The sequence below is a fragment of the Schistocerca americana genome, chromosome 1 (genome assembly GCF_021461395.2).
Source record: "Schistocerca americana isolate TAMUIC-IGC-003095 chromosome 1, iqSchAmer2.1, whole genome shotgun sequence".
In the NCBI taxonomy this organism is placed as follows: Eukaryota; Metazoa; Arthropoda; class Insecta; order Orthoptera; family Acrididae; genus Schistocerca; species Schistocerca americana.
In genome coordinates, this window is record NC_060119.1 from 13,772,613 (window position 1) to 13,792,175 (window position 19,563).

The following is a 19,563-nucleotide window of genomic DNA, read 5'->3' on the forward strand; positions in this document are numbered from 1 at the left end:
TCGCTTGGACCTACTTATTGACGACGAAACACAGAAATTGCATCGGAATTAAATAGAAAAGGCACAATGCCGACTTAAGTACAAGAAGACTGAATCTTCCGTGTCTATGGTTAGAACCAATCCTGTGACACTTGATGTAGATTACGATGATTCACTTTAAGTTTACTGTATCCCTTGATCCTTCTTATTGACGACGAAACACAGAAATTGAATCGGAATTAAATACAAAAGGCCCATTGCCGACTTAAGTACAAGAAGACTCACTCTCCTTACTGTCTATGTTTTAAACCATTCCTGTGACACTTGTTATAGATTCCGAAGCTTCACTTCAGGTTTACTGTATCCCTTTGACATTGTTATTGACGATGAAACACAGTAATTGCATCGGAATGAAATACAAAAGGCACAATGCCGACTCATATACGAGAAGGCTGACTCTTCTTACTGTCTACGTTTTGAACCTTTCCTTTGACACTAGATATAGATTCCGATGCTTCACTTCAGGTTTATTGTATCCCTCTTACCTTCTTATTGACGACGAAACACAGAAATAGCATCGGAATTAAATAGAAAAGGCACAATGCCGACTTAAGTACAAGAAAACTGACTCTTCCAACTGTCTATGATTTGAAACATTCCTGTGACACTAGTTATAGTTTTCGATGCTTGACTTCAGGTTTACTGTATCCCTCTGTCACTCTTATTGGCGATGAAACACAGAAATTCCATCGGAATTAAATACATAAGGCACAATGCCGACTTAAGTACAAGAAGACTCTCTCTTTTTACTGTCTATGTTTTAAACCATTCCTGTGACACTAGTTATAGATTCCGAAGCTTCACTTCAGGTTTACTGTATCCTTTGGACCTTCTTATTGACGATGAAACACAGAAATTGCATCGGAATTAAATACAAAAGGCACAATGCCGACTTAAGTACAAGAAGACAGACTCTTCTTACTGCCTATGTTTTGAACCATTCCTGTGACAATAGTTATAGATTTCGATGCTTCACTTCAGGTTTACTGTATCCCACTGACCTTCTTATTGACGACGAAACACAAATATTGTAACGGAATTAAATAGAAAAGGCACAATGCCGAATTAAGTACAATAAGACTGACTCTTCCTACTGGCTTTGTTTGAACCAGTCCTGTGACACTAGATATAGATTCCGATGTTTCAATTCAGTTTTCCTGCTTTTCGTGGACCTTCTTATTGACGACGAAACACAGATATTGCATCGGAATTAAATAGAAAAGGCACAATGCCGACTTAAGTAAAGAAGACTGACTCTTCCTACTGTATATGATTTGAACCATTCCTGACACACTAGTTATAGATTCCGATGCTTCACTTCAGGTTTACTGTATTCCTCTGACATTCTTATTGACCATGAAACACAGATATTGCATCGGAATTAAATAGAAAAGGCTCAATGCCGACTAAAGTACAAGTAGACTAAATCTTCTTACTGTCTATATTTTGAACCATTCCTGTGACACTAGTTATAGATTCCGATGCTTCACTTCAAGTTCACTGTATCCCCTGGACCCTCTTAATGACGTCGAAACACAGAAATTGCATCGGAATTAAATAGAAAAGGCACAATGCCGACTTAAGTACAAGAAGACTGACTCTACTTACTGACTATGTTTTGAACATTTCCTGTGAGACCCGTTTTAGGTTCCGATGCTTCGCTATATGTTTAGTGTATCCCTTGGACCTTCTTATTGCCGACGAAACACAGAAATTGCATCGGAATTAAATAGAAAAGGCACAATGCCGACTTAAGTTCAAGAAGACTAATTCTTCCTACTCTCTATGTTTTCAACCATTCCTGTGTCACTAGTTATAGATTCCAATGCTTCACTTCAGGTTTACTGTACCCCTTGGTCCTTCTTATTGACGACGAAACACAGTAATTGCAACGGAATTAAATAGAAAAGGCACAATGCCAACTGAAGTACAAGAAGACTGACTCTTCCTACTGTCTATGTTTTGAACCATTCCTGTGACACTAGTTAAAGATTCCGATGCATCACTTCAGGCTTACTGTATCCCTTGGACCTTCTCAAGACGATGAAACACAGAAATTGCATCGGAATTAAATACAAAAGGCGCAATGCCGACTTAAGTACAAGAAGACTGACTCTTCTTGCTGTGTATGGTTTGAACCATTCCTGTGACACTAATTATAGATTCCGATGCATCACTTCAGGTTTACTGTAACCCGCTGACCTTCGTATTGACGACGAAACACAGAAATTGCATCGGAATTAAATAGAAAATGCACAAAGCCGAGTTAAGTACAAGAAGACTGACACTTCCTACTGTCTATGTTTTGAATCATTCCTGTGACTTTAGTTATAGATTCCGATGCTTCACTTCAGGTTTCCTGTATACCTTGGACCTTCTTATTGACGATGGAACACAGATATTGCATCGGAATTAAACACAAAAGGCACAATGCCGACTTAAGTACAAGAAGACTGACTCTTCTTACTGTCTATGTTTAGAACCTTTTCTGTGACACTAATTATAGATTCCGATGCTTCACTTCAGGTTTACTGTATCAGTTGGACCATCTCATTGACGACGAAACACAGATATTGCATCGGAATTAAATAGAAAAGGTAAAATGCCGACCTATGTACAAGAAGACTGACTCTTCCGTGTCCAAGTTTTGAACCATTCCTGTGACACTAGATATAGATTCCGATGCTTCACTACAGGTTTACTGTATCCCTTGGACCTTCTTATTGACGACGAAACACAGAAATAGCATCGGGATTAAATACAAAAGGCCCAATGCCGACTTAAGTACAAGAAGACTGACTCTTCCTACTGTCTATGTTTTAACCATTCCTGTGACACTAGTTATAGATTCCGATGCTTCACTTCATGTTTACTGCATCCCTCTGACCTTCTTATTGACGATGAAACACAGTAATTGCATCGGAATTAAATACAAAATACACAATGCCGACTCATGTACAAGAAGACCGACTCTTCTTGCTGTGTATGCTTTGAACCATTCCTGTGACACTAGTTGTAGATTCCGATGCTTCACTTCAGGTTTACTGTATCCCTCTGACCTTCTTATTGACGATGAAGCACAGTAATTGCATCGGAATTAGATAAAAAGGCACAATGCCGACTCATGTCCAAGAAGACTAAACCTTCTTAGTGTCTATGTTTTGAACCTTTCCTGTGACACTAGATATAGATTCCGATGCTTCACTTCAGGTTTTTCTGTATCCCTCTGACCTTCTTATTGACGACGAAACATAGAAATTGCATTAAAATTAAATAGAAAAAGCTCAATGCTGACTTAAGTACAAGAAGACTGAATCTTCCTACTGTCTATGTTTTGAACCATTCCTGTGACACTAGTTACAGATTCCGATGCTTCACTTCAGGTTTACTGCGTCCCTCTGACATTCTTATTGACGATGAAACACACAAATTGCATCGGAATTAAATACAAACGGCACAATGCCGACTAAAGTACAAGAAGACCGACTCTTCTTACTGACTATGTTTTGAACACTCCCTGTGAGACCAGTTATAGATTCCGATGCTTCACTATTTGTTTACTGTTTCCCTTGGGGCTTCTTATTGACGATGAAACACCGAAATTGCATCGGAATTAAATACAAAAGGCACAATGCCGACTTAAGTACAAGAAGGCTGACTCTTCTTACTACCTATGTTTTGAACCATTCCTGTGACACTAGTTATAGATTTCGATGCTTCACTTCAGGTTCACTGTATCCCTCTGACCTTCTTATTGACGACGAAACACAGATATTGTAACGGAATTAAATAGAAAAGGCACAATGCCGAATGAAGAACAATAAGACTGACTCTTCCTACTGTCTATGTTTTGAACTTTTCCTGTTACACTAGTTATAGATTCCGATGCTTCAATTCAGTTTTCCTGTTTTTCGTGGACCTTCTTATTGACGACGAAACACAGAAATTGCATCGGAATTAAATAGAAAAGGCACAATGCCGACTTAAGTACAAGTGGACTAAATCTTCTTACTGTCTATATTTTGAACCATTCCTGTGACACTAGTTATAGATTCCAATGCTTCACTGTATGTTTACTGTATCCCTTGGACCTTGTTATTGACGACGAAACACAGAAAGTGCATCGGATTTAAATAGAAGAGGCACAATGCCGACATAAGTTCTAGAAGACTGACTCTTCCTACTGTCTATGTTTTGAACCATTCCTGTGACACTAGTTAAAGATTCCGATGCATCACTTCAGGTTTACTGTATCCCTTGGACTTTCTTAAGACGATGAATCACAGAAATTGCATCGGAATTAAATACAATAGGCACAATGCCAACTTAAGTACAAGAAGACTGACTCTTCTTGCTGTGTATTGTTTGAACCATTCCTCGTATTGACGACGAAACACAGAAATTGCATCGGAATTAAATAGAAAATGCACAATGCCGACTTAAGCACAAGAAGACTGACTCTTCCTACTGTCTATGTTTTGAATCATTCCTGTGACTTTAGTTATAGATTCCGATGCTTCACTTCAGGTTTACTGTATCCCTTGGACCTTCTCATTGACGACGAAACACAGATATTGCATCGGAAATAAATACAAACGGCACAATGCCGACTTAAGTACAAGAAGACTGACTCTTGCTACTGTCTATGTTTTAACCATTCCTGTGACACTAGTTATAGACTCCGATGTTTCACTTCAGGTTTACTGTATCCCTGTGACCTTCTTATTGACAATGGAACACAGAAATTGCAATGGAATTAAATACAAAAGGCACAATGCCGACTCAAATACAAGATGACTGGCTCTTCTTACTCTCTATGATTTGAGCCTTTCCTGTGAGACCGCTTTTAGATTCCGTTGCTTCACTTCAGGTTCACTGTATCCCATGGACCTTGTTATTGACAACGAAACACAGGAATTGCATCGGAATTTAATAGAAAAGGCACATTGCCGACCTAAGTACAAGAAGACTGACTCTTCTTACTGCCTATGTTTTGAACCATTCCTGTGACACTAGTTACAGATTTCGATGCTTCACTTCAGGTTTACTGTATCACTCTGACCTTCCTATTGACGACGAAACACAGAGATTGCAACGGAATTAAAAAGAAAAGGCACAATGCCGAATTAAGTACAATAAGACTGACTCTTCCTACTGTCTATGTTTTGAACCATTCCTGTGACACTAGTTATAGGTTCCGAAGCTTCACTTCAGGTTTACTGTATCCCTTTGACCTTGTTATTGACGATGAAACACAGTAATTGCATCGGAATGAAATACAAAAGGCACAATGCCGACTCATATACGAGAAGACTGACTCTTCTTACTGTCTACGTTTTGAACCTTTCCTTTGACACTAGATATAGATTCCGATGCCTCACTTCAGGTTTATTGTATCCCTCTTACCTTCTTATTGACGACGAAACACAGAAATAGCATCGGAATTAAATAGAAAAGGCACAATGCCGACTTAAGTACAAGAAAACTGACTCTTCCAACTGTCTATGATTTGAACCATTCCTGTGACACTAGTTATAGATTTCGATGCTTGACTTCAGGTTTACTGTGTCCCTCTTTCGCTCTTATTGGCGATGAAACACAGAAATTGCATCGGAATTAAATACATAAGGCACAATGCCGACTTAAGTACAAGAAGACTGACTCTTCTTACTGCCTATGTTTTGAACCATTCCTGTGACACTAGTTACAGATTTCGATGCTTCACTTCAGGTTTACTGTATCACTCTGACCTTCCTATTGACGACGAAACACAGATATTGCAACGGAATTAAATAGAAAAGGCACAATGCCGAATTAAGTACAATAAGACTGACTCTTCCTACTGTCTATGTTTTGAACCATTCCTGTGACACTAGTTATAGATTACGATGCTCCACTTCAGGTTTACTGTATCCCTTGGACCTTCTTATTGACGACGAAACACAGAAATTGCATCGGATTTAAATAGAAAAGGCACAATGCCGACTTAAGTTCAAGAAGACTGACTCTTCCTTCTGATATGGTTTGAAAGATTCCTTTGACACTAGTTATAGATTCCGATGCTTCACTTCAGGTTTACAGAATCCCTTGGACCCTCTTAATGACGATGAAACACAGAAATTGCATCGGAATTAAATAGAAAAGGCACAATGCCGACTTAAGTACAAGAAGACTGACTCTTCCTACTGTCTATGTTTTGAACCATTCCTGTGACACTAGTTAAAGTTTCCGATGCATCACTTCAGGTTTACTGTATCCCTTGGACCTTCTCAAGACGATGAAACACTGAAATTGCATCGGAATTAAATACAAAAGGCACAATGCCGACTTAAGTACAAGAAGACTGACTCTTCTTACTGCCTATGTGTTGAACCATTCCTGTGACACTAGTTATAGATTTCGATGCTTCACTTCAGGTTTACTGTATCACTCTGACCTTCCTATTGACGACGAAACACAGAAATTGCAACGGAATTAAATAGAAAAGGCACAATGCCGAATTAAGTACAATAAGACTGACTCTTCCTACTGTCTATGTTTTGAACCATTCCTGTGACACTAGTTATAGATTACGATGCTTCACTTCAGGTTTACTGTATCATTTGGACCTTCTTATTGACGACAAAACACAGAAATTGCATCGGATTTAAATCGAAAAGGCACAATGCCGACTTAAGTTCAAGAAGACTGACTCTTCCTTCTGATATGGTTTGAAAGATTCCTTTGACACTAGTTATAGATTCCGATGCTTCACTTCAGGTTTACAGTATCCCTTGGACCTTCTTAATGACGATGAAACACAGAAATTGCATCGGAATTAAATAGAAAAGGCACAATGCCGACTTAAGTACAAGAAGACTGACTCTTCCTACTGTCAATGTTTTGAACCATTCCTGTGACACTAGTTAAAGTTTCCGATGCATCACTTCAGGTTTACTGTATCCCTTGGACCTTCTCAAGACGATGAAACACATAAATTGCATCAGAATTAAACACAAAAGGCACAAAGCCGACTTAAGTCCAAGAAGACTGACTCTTCTTGCTGTGTATGGTTTGAACCATTCCTGTGGCACTAATTATAGATTCCGATGCTTCACTTCAGGTTTACTGTATCCCGGTGACCTTCGTATTGACGACGAAACACAGAAATTGCATCGGAATTAAATAGAAAATGCACAATGCCGACTTAAGTACAAGAAGACTGACTCTTCTTACTGTCTATGTTTTGAATCATTCCTGTGACTTTAGTTATAGATTCCGATGCTTTACTTCAGGTTTACTGTATCCCTTGGACCTTCTTATTGACGATGAAACACAGAAATTGCATCGGAATTAAACACAAAAGGCACAATGCCGACTTAAGTACAAGAAGACTGACTCTTCCTACTGTCTATGTTTTAACCATTCCTGAGACACTAGTTATAGATTCCGATGCTTCACTTCAGGTTTACTGTATCCCTCTGACCTTCTTATTGACGATGAAACACAGTAATTGCATCGGAATTAAATACAAAATGCACAATGCCGACTCATGTACAAGAAGACTGACTCTTCTTGCTGTGTATGTTTTGAACCATTCCTGTGACACTAGTTATAGATTCCGATGCTTCACTTCAGGTTTACTGTATCCCTGTGACATTCTTATTGACGATGAAACACAGAAATTGCATCGGAATTAAATACAAACGGCACAATGCCGACTTAAGTACAAGAAGACCGACTCTTCTTACTGACTATGTTTTGAACACTCCCTGTGAGACCAGTTTTAGATTTCGATGCTTCACTATTTGTTTACTGTTTCCCTTGGACCTTCTTATTGACCATGAAACACAGAAATAGCATCGGAATTAAATACAAAAGGCACAATGCCAACTTAAGTACAAGAAGACTGACTCTTCTTTCTGCCTATGTTTTGAACCATTCCTGTGACACTAGTTATAGATTTCGATGCTTCACTTCAGGTTTACTGTATCCCTCTGACCTTCTTATTGACGACGAAACACAGAAATTGTAACGGAATTAAATAGAAAAGGCACAATGCCGAATGAAGTACAATAAGACTGACTCTTCCTACTGTCTATGTTTTGAACCATTCCTGTGACACTAGTTATAAATTCCAATGCTACACTTCAGGTTTACTATATTTCTCTGACCTTCTTATTGACGATGAAACACAGAAACTGAATCCGAATTAAATACAAACGGCACAATGCCGACTTAAGTACAAGAAGACTGACTCTTCTTACTGTCTATGTTTTGAACATTTCCTGTTACACTAGTTATAGATTCCGATGCTTCAATTCAGTTTTCCTGCTTCTCTTGGACCTTCTTATTTACGACGAAACACAGAAATTGCATCGGAATTAAATAGAAAAGGCACAATGCCGACTTAAGTAAAGAACACTGACTCTTCCTACTGTACATGATTTGAACTATTAATGAGACACTAGTTATAGATTCCGATGCTTCACTTCAGGTTTACTGTATCCCTCTGACATTATTATTGACGATGAAACACAGATATTGCATAGAAATAAATAGAAAAGGCACAATGCCGACTTAAGTACAAGTAGACTAAATCTTCTTACTGTCTATATTTTGAACCATTCCTGTGACACTATTAATAAATTCCGATGCTTCACTGTATGTTTACTGTATCCCTTGGACCTTCTTATTGACGACGAAACACAGAAATTGCATCGGATTTAAATAGAAGAGGCACAATGATGACATAAGTTCAAGAAGACTGACTCTTCCTTCTGCTATGTTTTTGAAAGATTCCTTTCACACTAGTTATAGATTCCGATGCTTCACTTCAGGTTTACAGTATCCCTTGGACCTTCTTAATGACGATGAAACACAGAAATTGCATCGGAATTAATTAGAAAAAGCACAATGCCGACTTAAGTACAAGAAGACTGACTCTCCTAACTGTTTATGTTTTGAACCTTTCCTGTGACACTAGTTATAGATTCCGATGCTTCACTTCAGGTTTACTGTATCCCTCTGACCTTCTTATTGACGATGAAGTACAGTAATTGTATCGGAATTAAATACAAATGGCACAACGCCGACTCATGTCCAAGAAGACTGACTCTTCTTACTGTCTATGTTTTGAACCTTTCCTGTGACACTAGATATAGATTCCGATGCTTCACTTCAGGTTTTGCTGTATCCCTCTGTCCTTCTTATTGACGACGAAACATAGAAATTGCATTAGAATTAAATAGAAAAGGCAAAATTCCGACTTAAGTACAAGAAGACTGAATCTCCCTACTGTCTATGTTTTGAAACATTCCTGTGACACTAGTTATAGATTCCGATGCTTCACTTCAGGTTTACTGTATCCCTCTGACATTCTTATTGACGATGAAACACAGAAATTGCATCGAAATTAAATACAGACGGCACAATGCCGACTTAAGTACAAGAAGACTGACTCTTCCTACTGTCTATGTTTTAACCATTCCTGTGACACTAGTTATAGACTCCGACGCTTCACTTCAGGTTTACTGTATCCCTGTGACCCTCTTATTGACGATGAAACACAGAAATTGCATCGGAATTAAATACAAAAGGCACAATGCCGACTCAAATACAAGATGACTGGCTCTTCTTACTCTCTATGATTTGAGCCTTTCCTGTGATACCGGTTTTAGATTCCGTTGCCTCACTTCAGGTTTACTGTATCCCATGGACCTTGTTATTGACAACGAAACACAGAAATTGCATCGGAATTTAATAGAAAAGGCACATTGCCGACCTAAGTACAAGAACTGACTCTTCTTACTGACTATGTTTTTAACATTCCCTGTGAGACCAGTTGTAGACTCCGACGCTTCACTATATGTTTACTGTTTCCCTTGGACCTTCTTAATGACGATGAAAGACAGAAATTGTATCGGAATTAAATACAAAAGGCACAATGCCGACTTAAGTACAAGAAGACTGACTCTTCTTACTGACTATGTTTTTAAAATTCCCTTTGAGACCAGTTTTAGACTCCGATGCTTCACTATATGTTTACTGTATCGTTTGGACCTTCTTATTGACGACGAAACGCAGAAATTTCATCTGATTTAAATAGAAGAGGCACAATGAGGACTTAAGTTCAAGAAGACTGACTCCTCCTTCTGCTATGTTTTGAAAGATTCCTTTGACACTAGTTATAGATTCCGATGCTTCACTTCAGGTTCACTGTATCCCTCTGACCTTCTTATTGACGACGAAACACAGAAATTATAACGGAATTAAATAGAAAAGGCACAATGCCGAATGAAGAACAATAAGACTGACTCTTCCTACTGTCCATGTTTTGAACTTTTCCTGTTACACTAGTTATAGATTCCGATGCTTCAATTCAGTTTTCCTGTTTTTCGTGGACCTTCTTATTTACGACGAAACACAGAAATTGCATCGGAATTAAATAGAAAAGGCACAATGCCGACTTAAGTACAAGTAGACTAAATCTTCTTACTGTCTATATTTTGAACCATTCCTGTGACACTAGTTATAGATTCCGATGCTTCACTGTATGTTTACTGTATCCCTTGGACCTTCTTATTGACGACGAAACACAGAAAGTGCATCGGATTTAAATAGAAGAGGCACAATGCCGACTTAAGTACAAGAAGACTGACTCTTCCTACTATCTATGTTTTGAACCATTCCTGTGACACTAGTTAAAGATTCCGATGCATCACTTCAGGTTTACTGTATCCCTTGGACTTTCTTAAGACGATGAATCACAGAAATTGCATCGGAATTAAATACAATAGGCACAATGCCAACTTAAGTACAAGAAGACTGACTCTTCTTGCTGTGTATTGTTTGAACCATTCCTGTGACACTAATTATAGATTCCGATGCTTCACTTCAGGTTTACTGTATCCCGCTGACCTTCGTATTGACGACGAAACACAGAAATTGCATCGGAATTAAATAGAAAATGCACAATGCCGACTTAAGTACAAGAAGACTGACTCTTCCTACTGTCTATGTTTTGAATCATTACTGTGACTTTAGTTATAGATTCCGATGCTTCACTTCAGGTTTACTGTATCCCTTGGACCTTCTCAAGACGATGAAACACTGAAATTGCATCGGAATTAAATACAAAAGGCACAATGCCGACTTAAGTACAAGAAGACTGACTCTTCTTACTGCCTATGTTTTGAACCATTCCTGTGACACTAGTTATAGATTTCGATGCTTCACTTCAAGTTCACTGTATCCCTCTGACCTTCTTATTGACGACGAAACACAGAAATTGTAACGGAATTAAATAGAAAGGGCACAATGCCGGATGAAGAACAATAAGACTGACTCTTCCTACTGTCTATGATTTGAACTTTTCCTGTCACACTAGTTATAGATTCCGATGCTTCAATTCAGTTTTCCTGTTTTTCGTGGACGTTCTTATTGACGACGAAACACAGAAATTGCATCGGAATTAAATAGAAAAGGCACAATGCCGACTTAAGTACAAGTAGACTAAATCTTCTTACTGTCTATATTTTGATCCATTCCAGTGACACTAGTTATAGATTCCGATGCTTCACTGTATGTTTACTGTGTCCCTTGGACCTTCTTATTGACGACGAAACACAGAAAGTGCATCGGATTTAAATAGAAGAGGCACAATGCCGACATAAGTTCTAGAAGACTGACTCTTCCTACTGTCTATGATTTGAACCATTCCTGTGACACTAGTTATAGATTTCGATGCTTGACTTCAGGTTTACTGTATCCCTCTTTCACTCTTATTGGCGATGAAACACAGAAATTGCATCGGAATTAAATACATAAGGCACAATGCCGACTAAAGTACAAGAAGACTGACTCTTCTTACTGCCTATGTTTTGAACCATTCCTGTGACACTAGTTACAGATTTCGATGCTTCACTTCAGGTTTACTGTATCACTCTGACCTTCCTATTGACGACGAAATACAGAAATTGCAACGGAATTAAATAGAAAAGGCACAATGCCGAATTAAGTACAATAAGACTGACTCTTCCTACTGTCTATGTTTTGAACCATTCCTGTGACACTAGTTATAGATTACGATGCTCCACTTCAGGTTTACTGTATCCCTTGGACCTTCTTATTGACGACGAAACACAGAAATTGCATCGGATTTAAATAGAAAAGGCACAATGCCGACTTAAGTTCAAGAAGACTGACTCTTCCTTCTGATATGGTTTGAAAGATTCCTTTGACACTAGTTATAGATTCCGATGCTTCACTTCAGGTTTACAGAATCCCTTGGACCCTCTTAATGACGATGCAACACAGAAATTGCATCGGAATTAAATAGAAAAGGCACAATGCCGACTTAAGTACAAGAAGACTGTATCTTCCTACTGTCTATGTTTTGAACCATTCCTGTGACACTAGTTAAAGTTTCCGATGCATCACTTCAGGTTTACTGTATCCCTTGGACCTTCTCAAGACGATGAAACACTGAAATTGCATCGGAATTAAATACAAAAGGCACAATGCCGACTTAAGTACAAGAAGACTGACTCTTCTTACTGCCTATGTTTTGAACCATTCCTGTGACACTAGTTATAGATTTCGATGCTTCACTTCAGGTTTACTGTATCACGCTGACCTTCCTATTGACGACGAAACACAGAAATTGCAACGGAATTAAATAGAAAAGGCACAATGCCGAATTAAGTACAATAAGACTGACTCTTCCTACTGTCTATGTTTTGAACCATTCCTGTGACACTAGTTATAGATCACGATGCTTCACTTCAGGATTACTGTATCATTTGGACCTTCTTATTGACGACAAAACACAGAAATTGCATCGGATTTAAATCGAAAAGGCACAATGCCGACTTAAGTTCAAGAAGACTGACTCTTCCTTCTGATATGGTTTGAAAGATTCCTTTGACACTAGTTATAGATTCCGATGCTTCACTTTAGGTTTACAGTATCCCTTGGACCTTCTTAATGACGATGAAACACAGAAATTGCATCGGAATTAAATAGAAAAGGCACAATGCCGACTTAAGTACAAGGAGACTGACTCTTCCTACTGTCTATGTTTTGAACCATTCCTGTGACACTAGTTAAAGTTTCCGATGCATCACTTCAGGTTTACTGTATCCCTTGGACCTTCTCAAGACGATGAAACACAGAAATTGCATCGGAATTAAACACAAAAGGCACAAAGCCGACTTAAGTCCAAGAAGACTGACTCTTCTTGCTGTGTATGGTTTGAACCATTCCCGTGACACTAATTATAGATTCCGATGCTTCACTTCAGGTTTACTGTATCCCGGTGACCTTCGTATTGACGACGAAACACAGAAATTGCATCGGAATTAAATAGAAAATGCACAATGCCGACTTAAGTACAAGAAGACTGACTCTTCCTACTGTCTATGTTTTGAATCATTCCTGTGACTTTAGTTATAGATTCCGATGCTTTACTTCAGGTTTACTGTATCCCTTGGACCTTCTTATTGACGATGAAACACAGAAATTGCATCGGAATTAAACACAAAAGGCACAATGCCGACTTAAGTACAAGAAGACTGACTCTTCCTACTGTCTATGTTTTAACCATTCCTGAGACACTAGTTATAGATTCCGATGCTTCACTTCAGGTTTACTGTATCCCTCTGACCTTCTTATTGACGATGAAACACAGTAATTGGATCGGAATTAAATACAAAATGCACAATGCCGACTCATGTACAAGAAGACTGACTCTTCTTGCTGTGTATGTTTTGAACCATTCCTGTGACACTAGTTATAGATTCCGATGCTTCACTTCAGGTTTGCTGTATCCCTGTGACATTCTTATTGACGATGAAACACAGAAATTGCATCGGAATTAAATACAAACGGCACAATGCCGACTTAAGTACAAGAAGACCGACTCTTCTTACTGACTATGCTTTGAACACTCCCTGTGAGACCAGTTTTAGATTCGGATGCTTCACTATTTGTTTACTGTTTCCCTTGGACCTTCTTATTGACCATGAAACACAGAAATAGCATCGGAATTAAATATAAAAGGCACAATGCCGACTTAAGTACAAGAAGACTGACTCTTCTTTCTGCCTATGTTTTGAACCATTCCTGTGACACTAGTTATAAATTCCAATGCTACACTTCAGGTTTACTATATTTCTCTGACCTTCTTATTGACGATGAAACACAGAAACTGAATCCGAATTAAATACAAAAGGCACAATGCCGACTTAAGTACAAGAAGACTGACTCTTCTTACTGTCTATGTTTTGAACATTTCCTGTTACACTAGTTATAGATTCCGATGCTTCAATTCAGTTTTCCTGCTTTTCTTGGACCTTCTTATTTACGACGAAACACAGAAATTGCATCGGAATTAAATAGAAAAGGCACAATGCCGACTTAAGTAAAGAACACTGACTCTTCCTACTGTACATGATTTGAACTATTAATGAGACACTAGTTATAGATTCCGATGCTTCACTTCAGGTTTACTGTATCCCTCTGACATTATTATTGACGATGAAACACAGATATTGCATCGGAATTAAATAGAAAAGGCACAATGCTGACTTAAGTACAAGTAGACTAAATCTTCTTACTGTCTATATTTTGAACCATTCCTGTGACACTATTAATAAATTCCGATGCTTCACTGTATGTTTACTGTATCCCTTGGACCTTCTTATTGACGACGAGACACAGAAATTGCATCGGATTTAAATAGAAGAGGCACAATGATGACATAAGTTCAAGAAGACTGACTCTTCCTTCTGCTATGTTTTTGAAAGATTCCTTTCACACTAGTTGTAGATTCCGATGCTTCACTTCAGGTTTACAGTATCCCTTGGACCTTCTTAATGACGATGAAACACAGAAATTGCATCGGAATTAATTAGAAAAAGCACAATGCCGACTTAAGTACAAGATGACTGACTCTCCTAACTGTTTATGTTTTGAACCTTTCCTGTGACACTAGTTATAGATTCCGATGCTTCACTTCAGGTTTACTGTATCCCTCTGACCTTCTTATTGACGATGAAGTACAGTAATTGTATCGGAATTAAATACAAATGGCACAATGCCGACTCATGTCCAAGAAGACTGACTCTTCTTACTGTCTATGCTTTGAACCTTTCCTGTGACACTAGATATAGATTCCGATGCTTCACTTCAGGTTTTGCTGTATCCCTCTGTCCTTCTTATTGACGACGAAACATAGAAATTGCATTAGAATTAAATAGAAAAGGCAAAATTCCGACTTAAGTACAAGAAGACTGAATCTCCCTGCTGTCTATGTTTTGAAACATTCCTGTGACACTAGTTATAGATTCCGATGCTTCACTTCAGGTTTACTGTATCCCTCTGACATTCTTATTGACGATGAAACACAGAAATTGCATCGAAATTAAATACAGACGGCACAATGCCGACTTAAGTACAAGAAGACTGACTCTTCCTACTGTCTATGTTTTAACCATTCCTGTGACACTAGTTATAGACTCCGACGCTTCACTTCAGGTTTACTGTATCCCTGTGACCCTCTTATTGACGATGAAACACAGAAATTGCATCGGAATTAAATACAAAAGGCACAATGCCGACTCAAATACAAGATGACTGGCTCTTCTTACTCTCTATGATTTGAGCCTTTCCTGTGATACCGGTTTTAGATTCCGTTGCCTCACTTCAGGTTTACTGTATCTCATGGACCTTGTTATTGACAACGAAACACAGAAATTGTATCGGAATTAAATACAAAAGGCACAATGCCGACTTAAGTACAAGAAGACTGACTCTTCTGACTGCCTATGTTTTGAACCATTCCTGTGACACTAGTTATAGATTTCGATGCTTCACTTCAGGTTTAATGTATCCCTCTGACCTTCCTATTGTCGACGAAACACAGAAATTGCATCGGAATTAAATACAAAAGGCACAATGCCGACTTAAGTACAAGAAGACTGACTCTTCTTACTGAATATGTTTTTAACATTCCCTGTGAGACCAGTTTTAGACTCCGATGCTTCACTATATGTTTACTGTATCGTTTGGAGCTTCTTATTGACGACGAAACGCAGAAATTGCATCTGATTTAAATAGAAGAGGCACAATGCCGACTTAAGTTCTAGAAGACTGACTCCTCCTTCTGCTATGTTTTGAAAGATTCCTTTGACACTAGTTATAGATTCCGATGCTTCACTTCAGGTTCACTGTATCCCTCTGACCTTCTTATTGACGACGAAACACAGAAATTGTAACGGAATTAAATAGAAAAGGCACAATGCCGAATGAAGAACAATAAGACTGACTCTTCCTACTGTCTATGTTTTGAACTTTTCCTGTTACACTAGTTATAGATTCCGATGCTTCAATTCAGTTTTCCTGTTTTTCGTGGACCTTCTTATTGACGACGAAACACAGAAATTGCATCGGAATTAAATAGAAAAGGCACAATGCCGACTTAAGTACAAGTAGACTAAATCTTCTTACTGTCTATATTTTGAACCATTCCTGTGACACTAGTTATAGATTCCGATGCTTCACTGTATGTTTACTGTATCCCTTGGACCTTCTTATTGACGGCGAAACACAGAAAGTGCATCGGATTTAAATAGAAGAGGCACAATGCCGACATAAGTTCTAGAAGACTGACTCTTCCTACTATCTATGTTTTGAACCATTCCTGTGACACTAGTTAAAGATTCCGATGCATCACTTCAGGTTTACTGTATCCCTTGGACTTTCTTAAGACGATGAATCACAGAAATTGCATCGGAATTAAATACAATAGGCACAATGCCAACTTAAGTACAAGAAGACTGACTCTTCTTGCTGTGTATTGTTTGAACCATTCCTGTGACACTAATTATAGATTCCGATGCTTCACTTCAGGTTTACTGTATCCTTGTGACCTTCTTATTGACAATGGAACACAGAAATTGCAACGGAATTAAATACAAAAGGCACAATGCCGACTCAAATACAAGATGACTGGATCTTCTTACTCTCTATGATTTGAGCCTTTCCTGTGAGACCGGTTTTAGATTCCGTTGCTTCCCTTCAGGTTTACTGTATCCCATGGACCTTGTTTTTGACAACGAAACACAGAAATTGCATCGGAATTTAATAGAAAAGGCACATTGCCGACCTAAGTACAAGAAGACTTACTCTTCTTACTGCCTATGTTTTGAACCATTCCTGTGACACTAGTTACAGATTTCGATGCTTCACTTCAGGTTTACTGTATCACTCTGACCTTCCTATTGACGACGAAACACAGAAATTGCAACGGAATTAAATAGAAAAGGCACAATACCGACTTAAGTTCAAGAAGACTGACTCTTCCTTCTGATATGGTTTGAAAGATTCCTTTGACACTAGTTATAGATTCCGATGCTTCACTTCAGGTTTACAGAATCCCTTGGACCTTCTTAATGACGATGAAACACAGAAATTGCATCGGAATTAAATAGAAAAAGCACAATGCCGACTTAAGTACAAGAGGACTGACTCTTCCTACTGTCTATGTTTTGAACCATTCCTGTGACACTAGTTAAAGTTTCCGATGCATCACTTCAGGTTTACTGTATCCCTTGGACCTTCTCAAGACGATGAAACACAGAAATTGCATCGGAATTAAACACAAAAGGCACAAAGCCGACTTAAGTCCAAGAAGACTGACTCTTCTTGCTGTGTATGGTTTGAACCATTCCTGTGACACTAATTATAGATTCCGATGCTTCACTTCAGGTTTACTGTATCCCGGTGACCTTCGTATTGACGACGAAACACAGAAATTGCTTCGGAATTAAATAGAAAATGCACAATGCCGACTTAAGTACAAGAAGACTGACTCTTCCTACTGTCTATGTTTTGAATCATTCCTGTGACTTTAGTTATAGATTCCGATGCTTTACTTCAGGTTTACTGTATCCCTTGGACCTTCTTATTGACGATGAAACACAGAAATTGCATCGGAATTAAACACAAAAGGCACAATGCCGACTTAAGTACAAGAAGACTGACTCTTCCTACTGTCTATGTTTTAACCATTCCTGAGACACTAGTTATAGATTCCGATGCTTCACTTCAGGTTTACTGTATCCCTCTGACCTTCTTATTGACGATGAAACACAGTAATTGGATCGGAATTAAATACAAAATGCACAATGCCGACTCATGTACAAGAAGACTGACTCTTCTTGCTGTGTATGTTTTGAACCATTCCTGTGACACTAGTTATAGATTCCGATGCTTCACTTCAGGTTTACTGTATCCCTGTGACATTCTTATTGACGATGAAACACAGAAATTGCATCGGAATTAAATACAAACGGCACAATGCCGACTTAAGTACAAGAAGACCGACTCTTCTTACTGACTATGATTTGAACACTCCCTGTGAGACCAGTTTTAGATTCGGATGCTTCACTATTTGTTTACTGTTTCCCTTGGACCTTCTTATTGACCATGAAACACAGAAATAGCATCGGAATTAAATATAAAAGGCACAATGCCGACTTAAGTACAAGAAGACTGACTCTTCTTTCTGCCTATGTTTTGAACCATTCCTGTGACACTAGTTATAAATTACAATGCTACACTTCAGGTTTACTATATTTCTCTGACCTTCTTATTGACGATGAAACACAGAAACTGAATCCGAATTAAATACAAAAGGCACAATGCCGACTTAAGTACAAGAAGACTGACTCTTCTTACTGTCTATGTTTTGAACATTTCCTGTTACACTAGTTATAGATTCCGATGCTTCAATTCAGTTTTCCTGCTTTTCTTGGACCTTCTTATTTACGACGAAACACAGAAATTGCATCGGAATTAAATAGAAAAGGCACAATGCCGACTTAAGTAAAGAACACTGACTCTTCCTACTGTACATGATTTGAACTATTAATGAGACACTAGTTATAGATTCCGATGCTTCACTTCAGGTTTACTGTATCCCTCTGACATTATTATTGACGATGAAACACAGATATTGCATCGGAATTAAATAGAAAAGGCACAATGCTGACTTAAGTACAAGTAGACTAAATCTTCTTACTGTCTATATTTTGAACCATTCCTGTGACACTATTAATAAATTCCGATGCTTCACTGTATGTTTACTGTATCCCTTGGACCTTCTTATTGACGACGAGACACAGAAATTGCATCGGATTTAAATAGAAGAGGCACAATGATGACATAAGTTCAAGAAGACTGACTCTTCCTTCTGCTATGTTTTTGAAAGATTCCTTTCACACTAGTTATAGATTCCGATGCTTCACTTCAGGTTTACAGTATCCCTTGGACCTTCTTAATGACGATGAAACCCAGAAATTGCATCGGAATTAATTAGAAAAAGCACAATGCCGACTTAAGTACAAGAATACTGACTCTCCTAACTGTTTATGTTTTGAACCTTTCCTGTGACACTAGTTATAGATTCCGATGCTTCACTTCAGGTTTACTGTATCCCTCTGACCTTCTTATTGACGATGAAGTACAGTAATTGTATCGGAA